The sequence below is a fragment of the Manis pentadactyla genome, chromosome 1 (assembly GCF_030020395.1).
Source record: "Manis pentadactyla isolate mManPen7 chromosome 1, mManPen7.hap1, whole genome shotgun sequence".
NCBI lineage: Eukaryota > Metazoa > Chordata > Mammalia > Pholidota > Manidae > Manis > Manis pentadactyla.
The window spans coordinates 43,294,601-43,317,529 of NC_080019.1; the positions used below are offsets into that span (position 1 = coordinate 43,294,601).

Sequence of the window (22,929 nt, forward strand, 5' to 3'; positions counted from 1 at the left end):
AGCAAATGCAATACAATGGAACAAAGATAATCTTCGTAACAATGGTGCTAGAACAACTAGACATCCACATGCAAATTAATTTTGTCACAGACCTTACACCCTTCACAAAAATTAACTCAAAATATACGACAGACCTAAATGTAAAACACAGAACTCTAACAAAGCTTCTAGCAGACAATGCAGGAGAAAACCTAGATGACCTGTTGATGGTTATATGTTAGTGACTTTTTAATACAACAGCAAAATTTCAAACCATGAAAGACATAATTATAAGCTGAACTTCATTAAAATTAAAATACTGTGCTCTGCGAAAGACTATGTAGAGAGAATAAGAAGACACGCCACAGGTTGGAGAAAATATTTGTAAAAGATATACATACCTGAAAAAAGAGTTCTACGAAATACACACAAAAATTTTTTTAAAACTCAACAATAAGAAAACAAACAACCTGATTAGAAAATGGGCCAAGCAACCTGCTGCAGTGATAGACAGTGACTGCCTTGGGGTATGGGTGGGGACTTGATAATATGGGTAAATGTAGTAACCACATTGTTTTTTTCATGTGAAACCTTCATAAGAGTGTATATCAAACATACCTTAATAAAAAATTAAAAAATAAAAGTAAAAATAAAAATAAAATTAGGAAAATGGGCCAAAGACCTGAACAGACACCTCATGAAAATGTCCTTCAACAGGTGAGAGGATACATAAACCGTAGTATGTCCAGACAATGGAATATTATTCAGTACTAAAAAGATATGAGGGGGGGATCACAGGAAGAAGGCGGTGTGAGTAGTTCAGAGGAAATCTCCTCCCCAAAACATATATATTTATGAAAATACAATAAATACAACTATTCCTAAAAGAGACACCAGTGGATGCAGTACAACAGCCAGGATACATCTACGTCTGTGGGAACTCAACATCACACGAAGGGGGTAAGATACAAGCCACGGCCAGGCGGGACCCAAATGCTCCCCCACCACAAACCCCGGCGGGAAGAAAGGAGTTGGAACGGGGAGGGAGTGAAAGCCCAGGACTGCTAAACAACCAGCTCTAGAAATCCGCACCTGGAACGCAGACACAAGGTGCACGGGCTGCTGGATATTAGAGAAAAGGAAAAGCAAACCCTGTGGGCAGGTCCCCGCAACAGGAGCCCCTGAGACAAAAGAAAAGCGAGTGCTTTCTGCAAGTCTTAAAGAGACAGGGACCCCATAGCTGGACGAAGTTGTCCCGGCAGCTGGGAATACCGGGGAAACTTGGGCGCCCTAGACGCCGGGAAGGCGGTGCAGCTCTGAAGCCCCTCACGGGAATGGGCAGCCTGCCACTTGTTCCTCCAACTGGCACGGACCCCAAAACACCGGCCCAGTAGCAGGAGAGTGCAGCGTGCACCGCGGACAGCAGCACCGGAAGGGACTGAGAGCGAATCCGTGCACCGCAGGAGAGGCTTGTGCTAGTCCGCAGTGGCGTGATCGAACAGCCTGGGTGCAGTTTGCGCGCACTGACGGCAGTGAAGCCAGAGGAGCCCAGTAGAAGCCTGTGCGGAAGAGCCCTGTGCGCACTTGCAGCGGAGTCAGGGGAGCAGGCATGCTCTCAGCAGCCAAGTGGAATCCCAGCCCAACGCACAGCCGCTCGGGACAGACCCAAAGGCAGCTGATGCCACACAGCTGCCTGGCACGGTCGCTGCTAGCAAGGAGGAGCATACCTGTGTGCCTGCCACTCCCTGCAGGGCTCTGCGCTGCTCTAACGGACACCCCACCCACAGCAGCTTAGGGGACTAACCTGGTGGCTGCTCCAGGAGTGCGGGTAACTGTCACAGGCAGCGGAGAAGGGCAAAGCATACAGCAAGCAGGAAAGGACTTTCTTCTCCCAGCTGACACACCCGTAACCTGCCTATAGCCACTGCTATCACCATGAAAAGGCAAAAAAATCTGGTCCAGTCCAAGATAGTTACACCTGAGAAAGGATCTGCAGAGGCAGACCTAACCAGTCTCCCTGAAAAAGAATTCAAAATAAAAATCATAAACATGCTGACACAGCTGCAGAGAATAATGCAAGAGATAAGGGATGAAGTCCGGAGGGAGATTACAGACGTCTGGAGAGAGATTACAGATGTCCGGAGGGAGATTACAGAAGTGAAACAAACTCTGGAAGGATTTATAAGCAGAATGGATAAGATGCAAGAGGCCATTGATAGAATAGAAACCAGAGAACAGGAACGCATAGAAGGTGATGCACAGAGAGATAAAAGGATCTCCAAGAATGAAGCAATATTAAGAGAACTGTGTGACCGATCCAAAAGGAACAACATCCGCATTATAGGGGTACCAGAAGAAGAAGAGAGAGGAAAAGGGATGGAAAGTATCTTAGAAGAAATAATTGCTGAAAACTTCCCCAAACTGGGGGAGGAAATAGTTGTTCAGACTACGGAGGCACACAGAACTCCCGAGAGACGGGATCCAAAGAGGACAACACCATGACACATAATAATTAAAATGGCAAAGATCAAGGACAAGGACAGAGTATTAAAGGCAGCCAGAGAGAGAAAAAAGGTCACCTACAAAGGAAAACCCATCAGGCTATCATCAGACTTCTCAAAAGAAACCCTACACGCCAGAAGAGAATGGCATGATATATTTGATGCAATGAAACAGAAGGGCCTTGAACCAAGGATACTGTATCCAGCACGATCATCATGTAAATATGAAGGAGGGATTAAACAATTTGCAGACAAGCAAAAGGTGAGGGAATTTGCCTCCCACAAACCACCTCTACAGGGTATCATAGAGGGACTGCTCTAGATGGGAGCACGCCTAAGAAGAGCACAGAAAAAAACACGCAACAAATGAAGAATGGACGAGGAGGAAAAAGGAAAAGAAATAATCATCAGACTGTGTTTGTAACAGCACAATAAGCGAGTGAGGTCAGACAGTAAGGTAGTAAACAAGCTAACCTTGAACCTTTGGTAACCACAAATCTAAAGCCTGCAATGGCAATAAGTACATATCTTTCAACAATCACCCTAAATGTAAATGGACTGAATGTACCAATCAAAAGACACAGAGTAATAGAATGGATAAAAAAGCAAGACCCATCTATATGCTGCTTACAAGAGACTCATCTCAAACCCAAAGACATGCACAGATTAAAAGTCAAGGGATGGAGAAAGATATTTCATGCAAACAACAGAGAGAAAAAAGCAGGTGTTGCAATACTAGTGTCAGACAAAATAGACTTCAAAATAAAGAAAGTAACAAGTTAAAGAAGGACATTACATAATGATAAAGGGCTCAGTCCAACAAGAGGATATAACCATTATAAATAATATGTACCCAATACAAGAGCACCAACATATGTGAAACAAATACTAACAGAATTAAAGGAGGAAATAGAAGGCAATGCATTTATTTTAGGAGACTTCAACAAACCACTCACTCCAAAGGACAGATCCACCAGACAGAAAATAAGTAAGGACACAGAGGCACTGAACAACACGCTAGAACAGATGGACATAATAGACATCTAAAGAACTCTACATACAAAAGCAACAGGATACACATTCTTCTGAAGTGCACATGGAACATTCTTCAGAACAGACCATATACTAGGCCACAAAAAGAACCTCAGTAAATTCCAAAAGATTGAAAACCTAGCAGCCAACTTTTCAGACGACAAAGGTATAAAACTAGAAAGACATTGTACAAAGAAAGCAAAAAGGCTCAGAAACACATGGAGGCTTAACAACATGCTCCTAAATAATCAATGGATCAATGACCAAATTAAAATGAAGATCCAGTAATATATGGAAACAAATGACAACAACAACACAAAGCCGCAACTACTGTGGGATGCAGCGAAAGCAGTCTTAAGAGGAATGTAAATAGCAATCCAGGCATATTTAAAGAAGGAAGAACAATTCCAAATGAATAGTCTAACGTCACAATTATCGAAATTGGAAAAAGAAGAACAAATGAGGCCTAAGGTCAGCAGACGGAGGGGCATAATAAAGATCAGAGAAGAAATAAATAAAATAGAGAAGAATAAAAAATAGAAAAAAATCAATGAAACCAAGAGCTGGTTCTTCGAGAGAATAAACAAAATAGATAAGCCTCTAGCGAGACTTATTAAGAGAAAAAGACAATCAATACACATCAACAGAATCAGAAACGAGAAAGGAAAAATCAGGACGGACCCCACAGAAATACAAAGAATTATTAGAGAATACTATGAAAACCTATATGCTAACAAGCTGGAAAACCTAGGAGAAATGGAAAACTTCCTGGAAAAATACAACCTTCCAAGACTGACCCAGAAAGAAACAGAAAATCTAAACAGACCAATTACCAGCAACAAAATTGAATCAGTAATCAAAAAACTACCCAAGAACAAAACCCCCGGGCCAGATGGATTTACTTCGGAATTTTATCAGACATACGGAGAAGACATAACACCCATTCTCCTTAAAGATTTCCAAAAAACAGAAGAGGAGAGAATACTCCCAAATTCATGCTATGAAGCCAACATCACCCTAATACCAAAACCAGGCAAAGACCCCACCAAAAAAGAAAACTACAGACCAATATCCCTGATGAACGTCGATGCAAAAATACTCAACAAAATATTAGCAAACCGAATTCAAAAATACATCAAGAGGATCATACACCATGACCAAGTGGGATTCATCCCAGGGATGCAAGGATGGTACAACATTCGAAAATCCATCAACATCATCCACCACATCAACAAAAAGGACAAAAACCACATGATCATCTCCATAGACACTGAAAAAGCATTCAACAAAACTCAACATCCATTCATGATAAAAACTCTCAATAAAATGGGCATAGAGGGCAAGTACCTCAACAATAAAGGCCATAACCCCACAGCTAACATCATACTAAACAGTGAGAGGCTGAAACCTTTTCCTCTGAAATCGGGAAAAAGACAGGGATGCCCACTCTCCCCACTGTTATTCAACATGGTACTGGAGGTCCTAGCCAAGGCAATCAGACAAAACAAAGAAATACAAGGAATCCAGATTGGTAAAGAAGAAGTCAAACTGTCACTATTTGCAGATGAAATGATGTTGTACATAAAAAACCCTAAAGACTCCACTGCAAAACTATTAGAACTAATACTGGAATTCAGCAAAGTTGCAGGATACAAAATTAACACACAGAAATCTGTAGCTTTCCTATACACTAACAATGAACTAATAGAGAAATCAGGAAAACAATTCCATTCACAATTGAATCAAAAAGAATAAAATATGTAGGAATAAACCTAACCAAAGAAGTGAAAGACCTATACCCTGAAAACTACAAGACACTCTTAAGAGAAATCAAAGAGGTCACTAACAAATGGAAATTCATCCCATGCTCCTGGCTAGGAAGAATTAATATCGTCAAAATGGCCATCCTGCCCAAAGCAATATACAGATTCAATGCAATCCCAATCAAGTTACCAACAGCATTCTTCAATGAACTGGGACAAATAGTTCAAAAATTCATATGGATCCATCAAAGACCCCGAACAGCCAAAGCAATCCTGAGAAAGAAGAATAAAGTGGGGGGGATCTCGCTCCCCAACTTCAAGCTCTACTACAAAGCCACAGTAATCAAGACAATTTGGTACTGGCACAAGAACAGAGCCACAGACCAGTGGAACAGAATAGAGAATCCAGACATTAACCCAAACATATATGGCCAATTAATATACGATAAAGGAGCCATGGACATCAATGGGGAAATGACAGTCTCTTCAACAGATGGTGCTGGCAAAACTGGACAGCTACATGTAAGAGAATGAAACTGGATCACTGTCTAACCCCATACACAAAAGTAAACTCCAAATGGATCAGAGACCTGAATGTAAGTCATGAAACCATAAAACTCTTAGAATAAAACATAGGCAAAAATCTCTTGGACATAAACACGAGTGACTTCTTCATGAACATATCTTCCCGGGCAAGGGAAACAAAGGCAAAAATGAGTAAGTGGGGTATATCAAGCTAAAAAGCTTCTGTACAGCAAAGGACACCATCAATAGAACAAAAAGGTATCCTACAGTATGGGAGAACATATTCATAAATGACAGATCCGATAAAGGATTGACATGCAAAATATATAAAGAGCTCACACGCCTCAACAAACAAAAAGCAAATGATCCAATTAAAAAATGGGTAGAGGAGCTGAATAGACAGTTCTCTAAAGAAGAAATCCAGATGGCCAACAGGCACATGAAAAGATGCTCCACATTGCTAATCATCAGAGAAATGCAAATTAAAACCACAATGAGATATCACCTCACACCAATAAGGATCGCCATCATCTAAAAGACAAACAACAACAAATGTTGGCGAGGTTGTGGAGAAAGGGGAACCCTCCTACACTGCTGGTGGGAATTTAAACTAGTTCAACCATTGTGGAAAGCAGTATGGAGATTCCTCAGAATGCTCAAAATAGAAATACCATTTGACCCAGGAATTCCACTTCTAGGAATTTACCCTAAGAATGCAGCTCTCCAGTTTGAAAAAGACAGATGCACCCCTATGTTTATTGCTGCACTATTTACAATAGCCAAGAAATGGAAGCAACCTAAATGTCCATCAGTAGATGAATGCATAAAGAAGACGTGGTACATATACACAATGGAATATTACTCAGTCATAAGAAAAAAACAGATCCTACCATTCGCAACAACATGGATGGAGCTAGAGGTATTATGCTCAGTAAAATAAGCCAGGCGGAGAAGGACAAGTACCAAATGGTTTCACTCGTTTGTGGAGTATAAGAACAAAGGAAAACTGAAGGAACAAAACAGCAGCAGAATCACGAACCCAAGAATGGACTTATAGTTATGAAAGGGAAAGGGACTGGGGATGACGATTTGGGAGGGATAAGGGTGGGGAAAAAGAAAGAAGGCATTACGATTAGCATGTATAGCGTGTGGGGGGCACAGTGAGGGCTGTGAAACACAGGGAAGACAAGTAGTGATTTTACAGCATTTTACTACGTGATGGACAGTGACTGTGAAGGGGTATGTGGGGGTACTTGTTGAAGGGGGGAACCTAGTAAACATAATGTCCTTCATGTAATTGTAGATTAATGATACCAAAAGAAAAAAAAAAAAAACCTTGTAAAATTGAAAAAAAAAAAAAAGAAAAGAAATGAGTCGTCAAGCTGTGAAAAGACAGGCAGAAAACTTCCAAGCAGTCATAATTAAAACAGTATGGTACTGGCATAAACACAGACACATGAAACAAATCAATTTGCTTTTAGTTTGTAGTCTCACTTATTTTTGGTTTTGGTGTCAGATTCAAAAAATCATTGTCAAGACCTGTGAAGGAGCTTACTGCTAAGCGTTCTAGGAGTTTTATGATTTCAGTTCTTATGTTCAAGTCTTTAATCTAGTTTGATTTAATTTTTGTGTATGGTATAAGTAAGTGATCCAGTTTATTTCTTTTGCATGTGGCTGTCCAATTTTCCCAACACCATTTGTAGCAGAGACTGCCCTTTCCCCATGGTATAGTCCTGGATTCTTTGTCATAAATTATTTGGCTATATATGCATGGGCTTATTTCTGGACTGTCTATTCTGTTCTATTGAACATTGTGCTATTTGTGATGTACTGAATTCTCACCAAACTTCATCTCCAAGTAACCAGAATAACCTAGATTTAGTTAACATAACACAGATACAAGGCTAAAACTTGCAAAGAACAGACCACACGCAGGAGATATATATATATATATATATATTCCCATATATATATATATATATATATCCAATCTGTAGCTGTATATATCTAGGTTGTAGGAAATTAAGTACTTTGATTTTTTTCTTCCCTTCTATAAGAACATGTAACACATGTTAAAAATTAAAAAAAAAAATCAATGCTTTTAGCACACATAGCAAATGAAGAAAATGAGCATAGCAGGAGTGAGTGTTGTTTATTCAGGATTTAAGACAGGCCCCTACCCCTGGGATATCTATCCAAGACAATACTGGACTGTGATCCCAATCTAGCTTTCTACACTCATTGAAAAAAAATGAAAAAAATATACTTTCATTTTTACTACTAAGAAAATTTATGCCATTTAACTGCAAAAATAAATGAACTAAAACTGTGGGTAAGAAATGAGCAATGAGATTTGAGAGACATATGATCATCCAAAAACAGGCATGGGGAACAGGTGAAGTAATAATATGCAGCCATGGTCCAGTCAACATCCATTATTTGGCATAAAATGATCCCAAAAGCAGCCTTGAAAACTACTGTTACTGAGCAGTACAAAAAGTACCCAGGCCTACTGTGGCAACAAGTGCAACCTGTTTTTTTTTAAAATACAAACAACACGTTTATTTAGAAAAATAAACTGAAAATGCTACTTGGTACATTTTCCCATGAAGCATAGATAAATGGCTATAAAAAACTGTTAATGTCAAATACAAATTACAAATGATTTTTAATTAAGAGAACAAATAGATGTCTGACACAAATGTTTAGTGTATATAGTTCACTGTATTCGACTTCCTGGCTATTGTGATATAAAAAGATCTTCACTAAAAAAAACTCTAGATCCCTTTTTCATTCATTTGACCACACGGATGCTTTTTCATCATTATTCTGTAGTTGTTTATTAATCTGAAACAAGTTCATTTTTTACTAGATAACTTTTTATAGGAGAATGAGAAATCAGTATTTGGAGATTTTTAAATGTTTGCTTTTTGGACTCTTCAAAGAAACTGCTTGTTGTGGTCTCAAAACTCCTGGGACCATCTGTGCAAATAACAGCACACATCATTACCCTGAATGGAAGTGACAGTGCAAACATCGAAGTGAATTGAGAAATAATCAGTGAGAACTGACCTCCTCCCTCTCTCCACCAATATGGGGTGAAGGACTGAGTGCAGAAACTTTTCAAGCAATTGACAACAATGATGTTATTCCATATGGCTTTCAGGGTGTGCACGAGCTGGCAAACATCCTCTCTGCAAACAGCAAGATTGTGTCCTAGCGCTGTGCATTGCTGCGATGCTCCTCTGTTGTTTTCTTCTTGTCTACATATTTTGAGATGCTGAGTAATTCTGGCTAGAGATACCTCTCTCTCTATACTTTCACCTTCTTAAAAGATAAATCAATTTATAATTTACTAGCTTAACAGCTGAATATACATTTTCTGGGAATTATATCTGGGAATATTTATTTCCATGGTTGAAATAAGATGGGTTTGGTTTGCTTTTGGTTATTATGGGATTGCTTGTTCAGTCCTACTTGTCATCTATTTTTTTTTTTTTAATCTCCTTGGTAATTTTTGAGTTAAGAGATTTAAGGCTGTGGTTTGTTTACCCCCAGGGCTCTGCTCATGGCTGTCAGACTAGAGGCAGATGATTTTATGCAGACCATATCAGTGATTATTTGTGCTCCAAAGTTGAGGGATTTGCTCCTCTGTGATGGACGGGTTCCTTGCTACTTCTAAATTAGATCTGGCCTCAAGAAGTCATAATGATGAATCTGAAGTGAGAGAAATGAGCTGACATGCCTCCAAATAAAGATATTCCAACCAAACTGAAGGAGCTTCTCCAGCGTCTCCAGAAGAAAGGCTTGCAGACACACAGGCCTGTCTTGTTTGCTTTTTCATCTTCAGTGGCTGGAATTGCTGCTCTGGTTTCAATTGTTGCCACAGCTCCAGTAAGATTCTATTTGACTTTCCATCCAATTTCTCTCTGTCTGCTCCTGCCTTTATCAAATCAACCCCAAGTGCAATCTATTTTAACTGTCTTCTGAAGCAATATCTGAGATGTTCACAAAATCAAAATGCCTTGAACTGATGAACAATGTATGTGATCCAATGACATGTTATACTCCACGTTTCAAAAGCAAGATATCCAAACAAATGAAACACTGAAAAGAAACTGTTTTTACTAATTTGAAATAAAATAAATATTTTGAAGGAGTTAAAGCATGCTCAAAAGACAATTTAAAAATTGAAATCAATTTAGAAAAGACTAGTTACTTCAAATTTCATTCATCAAGAATTTTAGAGACAGGCAGCCAATTGATACTGTTCCAGTGTTTATATATCAAAACATTTATGAGTAAGGATAGGAAAAGAAGCTGATTTAAATAAATCAGCTTAGAGGATAACTGCAAAAATTAGAAAATGTATCCTTAATGATTTTCAAACACAGAGCACAAAGTACGTTGTGCAGAGAATCATGTAGCATGTTTCAGAAATGTTTCCATCAAAAATAATCAGAGCGGGGGGATTAAAGATGGCGGCGTGACAGGAGAGACAGAGGCTTCCTCCTAAAACTGGATACAATTAGAAAATTTAATTGGCGCAACTAATCCTGAGAGAGTATCCTCCTAAAACTGGATACAATTAGAAAACTTAATTGGCACAACTATTTCCTGGCGCAATAGGAAAGAGGACGGCGTCAGACTGGACACACCTGGAGAAAAGAGCAGATCTCACTGAATGGGGTAACGTACCAGAGCTGTGGCTCTGAGGGACCTGAGCCTTTCTCCTCCACCCCAGCTCACCGGCGGGAGGAAGAGAAATGGAGCAGGAAGGGAGTGGAAGGCTTGGGACTGCTGAATACCTAGCTCCGGAGATCTGCTCTGGGAGCACAAACCTACATTTCATGATGCTTTCACGAGACTCGCATGACTATTGGGTTGGAAAGTTAATACAGGCAGAGTTCCTGGGAAGACTGGGATTCCGGCCGCTTGTGGAAAGCAGGGATCCATATCTGGCTGTTCTGGGACAAAAACATACCTGTGTGACTGGCCCACTGGCTCAGGCAGTGAAGACAGGCACAGCAGCCGGAGGCAGGGAACAGCTCTTTCCTCCCCCCCAGGCACCAGTACCGATCCCCTGCGACCCCTGACATTGCTTCAGGGGCTGAGCAGCTCCTGAGCTTCTGGACACTAGAGGGCGCCATATACAAACATGAAACGCCAAAGGAACCTGGTCCAGAGTAAAATTATTAATACAACTCCCAAGAAAGATTTAAATGATATGGGCCTCGTGACTCTTCCTGAAAGGGAGTTCAAAATAAAAATCACCAACATTCTAATGGAGGTACGGAAAGACATCCAAGAACTCAGGAATGAATTCAGGTCAGAGATCCAATCATTGAAGAGCACGATGGAGGGTATTAAAAGCAGGTTGGATACAGTGGAGGAGACAATAAATGAAATAGAAACTAGAGAAGAGGAATACAAAGAAGCTGAGGCACAGAGAGAAAAAAGGATCTCTAAAAATGAAAGACTATTGAGAGAACTGTGTGACCAATCCAAATGGAACAATATTCACATTATAGGGATACCAGAAGAAGAACAAGAGAGAAAAAGGGATAGAAAGTGTCTTTGAGAAGGTAGTTGCTGAAAACTTCCCCATCTGGGGAAGGGGATAGTCTCTCAGGTCATGGAGATGCACAGATTCCCCAACACAAGGGACCCAAGGAAGACAACACCAAGACACATAGTAATTAAAATGGCAAAGATTGAGGATAAGGACGGACTGGTAAAAGCAGCCAGAGGCAGAAATAAGATCACATACAAAGGAAAGCCCATCAGGCTAACATCAGACTTCTCAGCAGAAACCTAACAGGCCAGAAGGGAGTGGCATGATGTATTTAATGTCATGAAGCAGAAGGGCCTGGAACCAAGATTACTTTACCCGGCAAGATTATCATTTAACTTTGAAGGAGGGATTAAACAATTTCCAGATAAGCAAAAGCTGAGAGAGTTTACCTCCCACAGACCATCTCTGCAGTCTATTTTGGTGGGACTGCTATAGATGGAAGTGTTCCTAGGGTTGGATAGCTGCCACCAGAGGTAGTAAAATCACGGTAGGGAGGGTGGAGCAGCTGATTGCAAGGCAAGTGCAAAATTAAATTGACTATCTCCAAAGTCAATCAAGGGATAGACAAAAAGTACAGAATTTGTTACCTAATATATACAGAACGAAGGAGGAAGAAAAAGGAGAAATAGAAAAGAACCTTTAGATTGTGTTTCTAACAGCATACTAAGTGAGTTAAGTCTTAGATAGTAAGGAAAGTAACCTGGAACCTTTGGTAACCACAAACCTAAAGCTTGGAATAGCAATAAGTACATACCTATCGATAATCACCCTAAATGTAAATGGACTGAATGCACCAATCAAAAGACAAAGAGTCACTGAATGGATAAAAAAACAAGACCCATCTATATGCTGCTTACAAGAGACTCACCTCAAACCGAAAGACATGCACAGATTAAAACTCAAGGGATGGAAAAAAGATATTTCATGTAAACAATAGGGAGAAAAAAGCAGGTGTTGCAGTAGTAGTATCAGACAAAATAGACTTCAAAACAAAGAAAGTAACAAGAGATAAAGGACATTACATAATGATAAAGGGCTCAGTCCAAAAAGAGGATATAACCATTATAAATATTTATGCACCCAACACAGGAGCACCAGCATATGTGAAACAAATACTAACAGAACTAAAGGAGGAAATAGAATGCAATGCATTCATTTTAGGGGACTTCAACACACCATTCACTCCAAAGGACACATTCACCAGACAGAAAATAAGTAAGGACACAGAGGTACTGAACAATACACTAGAACAGATGGAGCTAATAGACATCTATAGAACTCTACACCCAAAAGCAACAGGATACACATTCTTCTCAAGTGCACATGGAACATTCTCCAGAATAGACCACATACTAGGCCATAAAAAGAGCCTCAGTAAATTCCAAAAGATTGAAATCCTACCAACCAACTTTTCAGACCACAAAGGTAAAAAACTAGAAATAAATTGTACAAAGAAAGCAAAAAGGCTCACAAACACATGGAGGCTTAATGACACGCTTCTAAATAGTCAATGGATCAATGACCAAATTAAAATGGAGATCCAGCAATATATGAAAAGAAATGACAACAATAACACAAAGCCCCAACTTCTGTGGGATGCAGCGAAAGCAGTCTTAAGAGGAAAGTATATAGCAATCTAGGCATATTTAAAGAAGGAAGAACAAACCCAAATGGATAGTCTAAAGTCACAATTATCAAAATTGGAAAAAGAACAAATGAGGCCTAAAGTCAACAGAAGGGGAAACATAATAAAGCTGAGAGAGGAAATAAATAAAATTGAGAAGAATAGAACAATAGAAAAAATCAATGAAACCAAGAGTATGTTCTTTTGAGAAAATAAACAAAATAGATAAGCCTCTAGCCAGATTTACTAAGAGAAAAAGAGAATCAACACACATCAACAGAATCGGAAACGAGAAAGGAAACATCATGATGGACCCAACAGAAATACAAATTATTACAGACTACTATGAAAACCTATATGCTAAGAAGCTGGAAAACCTAGAAGAAATGGACAACTTCCTAGAAAAATACAACCTGCCAACACTGACCAAGGAAGGAACACAAAATCTAAACAAACCAATTACCAGCAAAGAAACTGAAATGGTAATCAAAAACTACCCAAGAGCAAAAACCCTGGGCCAGATGGATTTACCTCAGAATTTTATCAAACACACAGAGAAGACATAACACTCATTCTCCTTAAAGATTTCCAAAAAATAGGAGAAGGGAATACTCCCAAACTCATTCTAAAAGCCAACATCACCCTAATACCAAAACCAGGCAAAGAACCCACCAAAAAAGAAAATTACAGATGAATATCCCTGATGAATGTAGATGCAAAAATACTCAATAAAATATTAGCAAACCGAATTCAAAAATACATCAAAAGGATCATACACCATGACCAAGTGGGATTCATCCCAGGGATGCAAGGATGATAGAACATTCGAAAATCCATCAACATCATCCACCACAGAAACAAAAAGAAAGACAAAAACCACATGATCATCGCCATAGATGCTAAAAAAGCATTTGACAAAATTCAACATCCATTCATGATAAAAACTCTCAGCAAAATGGGTATAGAGGGCAAGTACCTCAACATAATAAAGGCCATATATGATAAACCCACAGCCAACATCATACTGAACAGCAAGAAGCTGAAAGCTTTTCCTCTGAGATCGGGCACAAGACAGGGATGCCCACTCTCCCCTCTGTTATTTAACATAGTACTGGAGGTCCACGGCAATTAGACAAAACAAAGAAATACAAGGAATCCAGATTGGTAAAGAAGAAGTTAAACTGTCCATACTTGCAGATGACATGATATTGTACATAAAAAACCCTAAAGACTGCACTCCAAAACTACTAGAGCTGATATTGGAATTCAGCAAAGGTGCAGGATACAAAATTAACACACGAAATCTGTGGCTTTCTTATACACTAACAATGAGCCAATAGAAAGAGAAATCAGGAAAACAATTCTATTCACAATTACAACAAAAAAGAATAAAATACCTAGGAATAAACCTAACCAAAGAAGTGAAAGACCTATACCCTGAAAACTATAAGACACTCAAGAGAAATTAAAGAGGACACTAAGAAATGGAAATTCATCCCATGCTCTTGGCTTGGAAGAATTAATATCATCAAAATGGCCATCCTGCCCAAAGCAATATAAAGACTTGATGCAATCCCTATCAAATTACCAACAACATTCTTCAACAAACTGGAACCTATAGTTCAAAACTTCATATGGAAACACCAAAGACCCTGAATAGCCAAAGCAATCCTGAGAAAGAAGAATAAAGTGGGGGTGGGGGGGATCTCACTGCCCAACTTCAAGCTCTACTACAAAGCCATAGTAATCAAGACAGTTTGGTACTGGCACAAGAACAGAGCCACAGACCAGTGGAACAGATTAGAGACTCCAGACATTAACCCAAACATATATGGTCAATTAATATTCGATAAAGGAGCAATTGACATACAATGGGGAAATGACAGCCTCTTCAACAGAAGGTGTGGGCAAAACTGGACAGCTACATGTAAGAGAATGAAACTGGATCACTGTCTAACCCCATACACAAAAGTAAATTCAAAATGGATCAAAGACCTGAATTAAGTCATGAAACCATAAAACTCTTAGAAAAAAACATAGGCAAAAATCTCTTGGACATAAACATTAGCAACTTCTTCATGAACTTATCTCCCCGGGCAAGGAAAACAAAAGCAAAAATGAACAAGTGGGACTATATCAAGGTGAAAACCTGTACAGCAAAGGACACCATGAATAGAACAAAAGGGTACCCTACAGTATGGGAGAATATATTCATTAATGACAGATCCGATAAAGGCTTGACATGTAAAATATATAAAGACCTCATGCACCTCAACAAACAGAAAGCAAATCATCCAATTAAAAAATGGGCAGAGGGGTTGAATAGACAGTTCTCCAAGGAAGAAATTCAAATGGGTAACAGACACATGAAAAGATGCTCCACATAGCTAGTTATCAGAGAAATGCAAATTAAAACCACAATGAGATATCACCTCACACCAGTAAGGATGGCTACCATCAAAAAGACAAACAACAACAAATGTTGGTGAGGTTGTGGAGAAAGGGGAACCCTCCTACACTGCTGGTGGAAATGTAAATTAGTTCAACCATTGTGGAAAGCAATATGGAGGTTCCTCAAAATGCTCAAAATAGACTTACCATTTGACCCAGGAATTCCACTTCTAGGAATTTACCCTAAGGATGCAGCAGTCCAGTTTGAAAAAGACAGATGCACCCTATGTCTATAGCAGCACTATTTACAATAGCCAAGAAATGGAAGCAACCTAAGTGTCTATCAGTAGATGAATGGATAAAGATGTGGTACATATACACAATGGAATATCATTCAGCCATAAGAAGAAAACAAATCCTACAATTTACAACAACATGCATGGAGCTAGAGGGTATTATGCTCAGTGAAATAAGCCAAGCAGAGAAAGACAAATACAACAGTAGCAGAATCACAGAACCCAAGAATGGACTAACAGTTACCAAAGGGAAAGAGACTGGGGAGAATGGGAGGGTAGGAAGGGATAAGGGTGGGGAAAAAGAAAGGGGGTATTATGATTAGCATGTATAATGTGGGGGGTGGAGGAAAGGGGAGGGCTGTGCAACACAGAGAAGACAAGTAGTGATTCTACAACATCTTACTATGCTGATGGACAGTGACTGTAATGGGGTTAGTCGGGGGGACTTGGGTAGGGGAGAGCCTAGTAAACATAGTGTTCTTTATGTAATTGTAGATTAATGATAAGAACAAAAAAAAAGCTATAAAAAAAATAAGGCTTCACATCCAGAAAAAAAAACTCTTGTCACTAACTGTGTGACATGATCATGAGCTATTCAGTCAACCTGCTGCACACAGATTTTGATCAGTAATTAAAGACATCTCATCTAGAATAAAAAAAAATAATCAGAGTAAAAAATGCTTCTGTACTTAATGTACAGGTTTTCAGTTGTCCAGAAAAATTATTCACCGTCCATTTTGTAATCATAAGGTTGAACTAAACTACTACTGAACAATGACTAATAAAGGACATTCATATTTGGAAGTAGGACAACAGGTTCTCCCACTGAAAATAAAATAGTCTCAAATAGAAGTCTGAACATTAAAGCTTGGTTTCTAGATTTAGAAAGAGAGAACTTTTCATTAAAAAAATTAGGCTACTATGCACTGAATTAGGTGTTTTCTGCCTGCTTTATTTGCAACTAGGCTGTTCCCTAAAAAGGTTCACACTGTAGTAAAGAATCAGAATCTAGGTCTGTGCTGTCTAGTGAGGTAGCTAATAGCCACACGCAGCTACAGAGTATTTGAAATGAGCTGAGATGTATTTTAAGCATAATATCCACAGGATTTTAAAGATGTAGTATAAAGAAAGAATGCAAAGTATCTCATTAATACTTTGAAATGATAATTTATTAAAATTAATTTCACTTGTTTCTTGTTGCTTTTTTAAAAGCAAAACACAACCTGATTTTAACTGTCTTGAAATTTACTGCTAGAAAACAGAAATTATCTGTAGCTTATATTTCTATTGGACTGTGCTGTTTTAAACCAATACAAGGTGAAAACACTTTAAGTAGCATGACACTGTCAGAGCAGGCAGTCTGCACAGTGGTTAGGGAAGGGAGGCTGGCATGTCTGAGATATGTGTTAAAAATCTTAATTCCAGCAGTGACTGGCTGTGTGAGCAAGGGCAAGTTAGTTCACCTTCCTGAGCCTGTTTCCTCATCTAGTAAATTATACAGGTGTCCAAGAGCAGTCTTTTCTGCCCCCAAAATTTCTTTAATGTGAATTAGTTTATGTACAGTTGGTTAGTATATGCAGCCTTTTCTGAGCATATTAATTGTCTGGCTTGATCAGAGGGGGAAGTTCTAAAATTTAGCTCTACTGAGAATCCCCCAGTAGTTTCTTCCTTTGGTTTAAGAAGCAGATGGCTAGTGGCTTTAAGTAACCCTGCATTTTCCACTGTGTCAAGAAATCTGGGAAGTTGCCAGTGCAGGTGATAAAGCTAGATTCCTAAATGTTTTGTGTACTTTTCCCCCAATAAATCCTGTTATTTTAGTGTATTATCTTGCAGGATGTCAGGAATTCCAGGATGTGTATGTCATTATAGCAGAAACACCTGAATGGTATGTAGTCACTCCAAAACTGCCCTTTAATAAGAAATTTAAAAACTTTCATAAATTGAGAGAATACTGTGAACTAATATGATATAACAAGTCTGCTAGACAGTAAGTTAGTCTAAACTTATTTTTGTTGTAGAAAATTTCTATTCAGTTAATGAGTATTTTATTCAATTGTCTTTATAAAAAAGGAAAAATTATAATTCTAATACTTGCAATAAGCACTAAAAAATTTAGTACAAAAGAAACAATAATAAATATATGTATCACTGTTTAGTCTGTATCTGATCCTCACTAGATTGAAGTCTGCACTATATATTTAAGAAAAAATGTTGAAAGATGCATGTAAAATGCTGGAAATACTCATTGACGACTATTTCTAAAAGGTGAAGTGTAACCTAGAACATTATAATTACTTTCTAGCTTCCTGGATATAGAATCTCACATTAGACTTTTGTATATTTTAAGGAGTACATTATATAGGAAAGTAGAGGCTACCAATCTCTATATTTTGTGAAACTTAAGTAAAATAACATATATAAGGGATTTAGTAACATCTGGCAAATAGAAAATTTATTGAAGTGTCAACTACGTATAAAATAGTGAATTCTTTTTCCCCTCTTATTAAGCACACAGAACTAGAACATGCAGTTAAATATGACACTTTATCTGAAAACAACTTTGTAATGGGAAAATTCATAATTATTGTAATAAGGGATTAGAGACTGAAAGTCTTAAAAAACAGTGCAAGACTAGTCAAAAGTACAAAAGAATTATTTAATTTCACAAACTTTAGGGGAAAAATTGAATCTATCAGAAATAAACAGACTCTTTATTTTTATTATTCAAAGACAGAAAGTTGGTATTTGAATTTGCTAAATAATAAAAAATCAGGTTCTCATGGTAGTAGCATTTCTCTCTTCAAACAAAAAGTGAGTAAAATAAGGTTATATTGTGCTGTGGGACTTGCCTTTTCTATGAACTAAAAGACAATGTTTTTCAGCTGGGTGGTGGAGGGCAATATGACAGAGAATGTGACTTCTTTTCCTTTGCCAACAATCCCTCCTGTCCCCCTATGGTGGCCAATTCATATTTCTATAGGAAAATGCCTATATACGTAAAAACAATTCATTTAAACAATTCTGAAATATGCTCAAATAATTATTCTAAGATGATCATTGCATATTTAAATGAATGGAAAACAATTAAAAATATTTTTTGTGGCTGTGTTGAAGAACCAGAAGGGAAATGGATGGTTTCCTCCAAAGTCCAGGGAGTTTGAGTATTTCCCCCAAGACCTCCTTGAAGAATGAGCTCTGACAGGTAAGTGACAGGGAAGGCGTGATCAGATCAGGATCCAGTTCGGGAAAAGATGAAAGGGATAAGAAGAGAAGAAAAAGAAACAAGAAACAACCTTCAGAGCAGTGGTACTAAAAGAGCAACAGCACAACTTGGGAACTTTCAGAAATGCCAGTCATCAGGCCCCACACCAGTCCTGCAGAATGGAAAAAGGGGTAAGTCCAGCAATCTGTTTTAACATGCCCTTGGGATTCTGATGTAGATTTAAGAATGCAGATTTAAGAACCACTGCTTTAGGGAATTGTGATTCTATCATTTCATAGGATCGAAGTGTTTGTTAGGAAACTTTTAAGCTTTAATTCTTGTTTTAATACAAACTTAGGGAAAGGTCTTTAGATATTTAGTTGCATGCTGAAATTTAAATTATTTTAAGTTTTGCTTGAACTAGTTCTTTTCTGTTTCCTGTATGGTTTACTCACTTCTTGAGATCTGAGCGGAAAGAAGGTTAAAGTCCAGCTGGCTTGCAGGTGTGGCTGGTTGCCTTTCCATGTGATACAGATCTAGTGTAAGTCCTTGTCTTCATAAGACCAAGAACCCAATTGTATCATTTCAGCCAGAAAAAAACAGGTCCTGGGTGAAGGAAATCATAAGGGGTCTGATAATTACAACGTCAAGGTTTTGCTATGAGGCATATAACTGCTAAGACTAGAAGATTCAGATCTGCGGTTCTCTTACAAGACTAGCTACACAGAAAATCAAATTACTATCAGCCGATTGATCCATTGCTTCAGAGTAGAGTTGGGTGCTCTCATTTGCTAGTGAGAAATTGTCCCAAAGTGTGGAATACTCATGTCAACAGCAGGGTTGTCTTCAGACAAATCCTCACATGGGTAGGTCTTGTATATGTTAGGCTGGAAGAAGGAAAAACAAGGACATGCAAACAGAACAGAGAGATACCATAAAAGGAGAACAGACCAGACCCCAAGAACAGGGGGTTCTTATATGGAAAGGGGACAGCTCTTCCTGAATTCCATCCTTCTGATGTGCCAACTAAGACCCGGATGTCAGCCTCCTCCCTCTTGGAAGGAAAAAAAGTTTCTAGTTGTCTATTATGTCACCTTTAGCCAATCATACCTCTCCACGACCCCTAGGATAGCTTGCCCACTCCTCCCCCTCCTAACCCCTTATAAGCCCCCACCTCCCTGACCGGGTGTGACTTCCCCGGCCTGTAATACCCAGACTGGGAAACATCACCTGGGAATTGCGCTCAAAGAAACTGCCTGGCCCTTTGTTGCCTCTTGTTGCCTGCTTATTTCAGTTAAAATTTATCTTACATTTTAGAATTTATCTTACATTTGGTGCCAAAACCTGGGAAGGAGCGTGAGCGTGGGCCCCAACTGGCGACCAGTGGCCCCGCCCCCTCCTTCCGTGACCCAGGGCCTCAGCCTGCTCTCCGCTGCATGGACCACTTTCGAGTGAGTCCCTCAGTTTCCCCTGGTCTGTTTTCCTTCCTAACTCTGTTTCACCTGGTCCGTTAGAAATCGTAGCTACATCCAGGTTGGGGCATCCAGCCCTCCCTCTGCGGGCATCTGGCCTGCCCCTGCGGTGCAGGAGACGTCCCTACCCCAGGCCCCAGGACGTCTGTGGGCATCCGGCCTGCCCCTGGCCCTGCAGTGTGGGAGACGTCCCTACCCCAGGCCCCGGGACATCTGTGGGCATCCAGCCTGCCCCTGGCCCTGCGGTGCAGGAAACGTCCCTACCCCAGGCCCCAGGACGTCTGCGGGCATCTGGCCCACTCCTAGCCCTGCGGTGTGGGAGACGCCCCTACCCCAGGCCCCAGGACATCTGCGGGCATCGGGCCCGCCCCTGGCCCTGTGGTGGGGGAGATGTCCCTCACCCAGGCTCCCAGGACGTCTCCCCTGACTTAGTGTGCTTGGGACGCTGGGTGCTCCTCTCAGCGGGATTAGTTGGGGAGTGGCGCAGACATGGGGAACCAGCCCTCGAAAACAGAGGCTCAGACCCCGCTGCGGTGTCTCATTTCTAATTTGGCTGCTCTATATTTGTCCCAGGAAGTTTGCAAATGGTAGCTAGTCTTTCTTTGCTCTGAGGCCGGGCCTGGGTATCCCTTAGACAATCAATCTTGCTGGCCCCCTGAGGGAACTTTCAATTTTGGCCTCCTCACCGACTTGATTAATTATTGCCATTAGAGTGGAGAGTAGAGTGAAATCCCGTATGTGCAGGCTTTTTGGACTTTGCGATCCCTCCCAGACCTTTATGTTAAGTGTTCAACGACTCAGGTTCTCCTAGCCTGATCTCCAGTTAAAGATTGTCAGCCTCTTACTCTGCCCAGTCCTTCTTCCTTTTCAGATCCACCGGAGGACCTTAGTCTTCCGCCTCCCTCAGCTCGCGATCCCCTCCCCCTCTCCTTCCGCCTTCACCACCCTCTTCCCCCACCAGAACACGTCCCTCCCGCCCTCTGGTTCTGGAAGCCATCGACAAAAACCTAAAAAGAAAGCAATTAAATATCAGTAACTCAAATCTTTATATCAGTTCGTCTGTCTGTGTATATGTTTTTGTGTGGAGGGTGTTGCTGACTGTAGTCACTGTGTCTCAGTTTGCATGTTTGTGTGTCTAGGTGTGTAGATGAAAAATATTTTCCTACCTCCAGATGGTATTAATAAAAATTTATTTAAAAACAAGTGCTTGTGAAAATTGGGCATTCTAAAACTTTCAGAAAATCTGATAAAAAATGTTAAGCATTAATGCTAATTTGGGTTTGGCTGAGGCGGGCATGTCCTTGTGGTTATCAGCTGCGGAAGTTTACCTAAGGTCGGAGATTGGATTAAAGATGGCGGTGTGAGAGGAGAGACAGAGGCTTCCTCCTAAAACTGGATACAATTAGAAAATTTAATTGGCGCAACTAATCCTGAGAGAGCAACAGGAAATAGGACACGTCAGACTGCACACATCTGGAGAAAAGAGCAGACCTCAGCGAACGGGGTAACGTACCAGAGCTGTGGCTCCGTGGGACCCGAGCCCCTCCCCCACCCCAGGTCAGCAGAGGGAAGACAAATGGAGCAGGAAGGGAGTGGAAGGCTTGGGACAGCTGAGTACCTAGCTTCGGAGATCTGCACTGGGAGCACAAACCTACATTTCATGGTGCTTTCATGAGACTCACATGACTACTGGGTTGGAAAGTCAATACAGGCAGAGTTCCTGGGGAGACTGGGATTCCAGCTGCTTGTGGAAAGCAGGGATCCATATCCGGCTGCTCTGGGACAAAAACATACCTGTGTGACCGGCCCACCGGCTCAGGCAGTGGAGACAGGCACAGCAGCCAGGAGGCGGGGAACAGCTCTTTCCTCCCCCCAGGCACCAGTACTGCTCCCCTTGCGACCCCCGACATTGTTTCAGGGGCTGAGCAGCTCCAGAATAGAGCTTCTGGACACTAGAGGGCGCCATATACAAACATGAGATGCCAAAGGAACCTTGTCCAGAGTAAAATTGTTAATACAACTCCCGAGAATGATTTAAATGATATGGACCTCATGACTCTTCCTGAAAGTTTACCTAAGGTCATTTAAGTTGATGTTATCTGCTAAATCTTTTAAGAATAAAATGCTTAAAGGCTTGTCTTTGTCTAATATTCACTAAAGGTCTTGTAAGTAATCTAGCATAGTTGTTACAAATGAGTGAACTAAATAGGTGTGACAAGTGAACACCTTTTTAATTGTGTGTTACAGTGTGTATACCTACCTACAGCCTGAGAATCTTTGTGGTAACCTAAAACAAAGTTTTGCTAAGTTAAGAAGATATACTTTGTGTTTAGTGAGAGATTGTACTGTAAAGCTTATAGTTACAGAAATTATAAAATGTTCATAAATTTGTCAATCTAAAGAATGCTAGTGTAACAGTTTACAATAGCCTGATTCTCAGTGTTCACTAAAAATTAAGGTACCCAATAGTTTTAAGTTCTAATTAAAACTAAAATAAGGAAAACATTTCTGCATCCTAAAGAATGTGTCTTTTGATAAAAGGAAGTAACTTTGTTCTAAAGTACAGCTG

At 40.0% G+C, this 22,929-nt stretch overlaps 1 protein-coding gene across 6 annotated transcripts in view; it reads right to left on the bottom strand.

The window, feature by feature from the left end:
• Positions 1-22,929, bottom strand: part of TCAIM (T cell activation inhibitor, mitochondrial) — a 73,501-nt gene that overhangs the window by 46,209 nt on the left and 4,363 nt on the right. For 2 of the 6 annotated variants that reach the window (XM_036897152.2, XM_057497288.1), the window contains 2 exons: positions 19,629-19,775; positions 19,344-19,494 (listed from right to left, as the gene is read on the bottom strand). The exons of 3 other annotated variants lie outside the window; for them this stretch is intronic. The gene's annotated coding sequence lies outside the window, so the exon portion shown is untranslated. Of the gene's footprint in view, positions 1-19,343; positions 19,495-19,628; positions 19,776-22,929 lie in introns of those variants that run through there. One more of the 6 variants, XM_036897153.2, reaches the window with a different exon arrangement.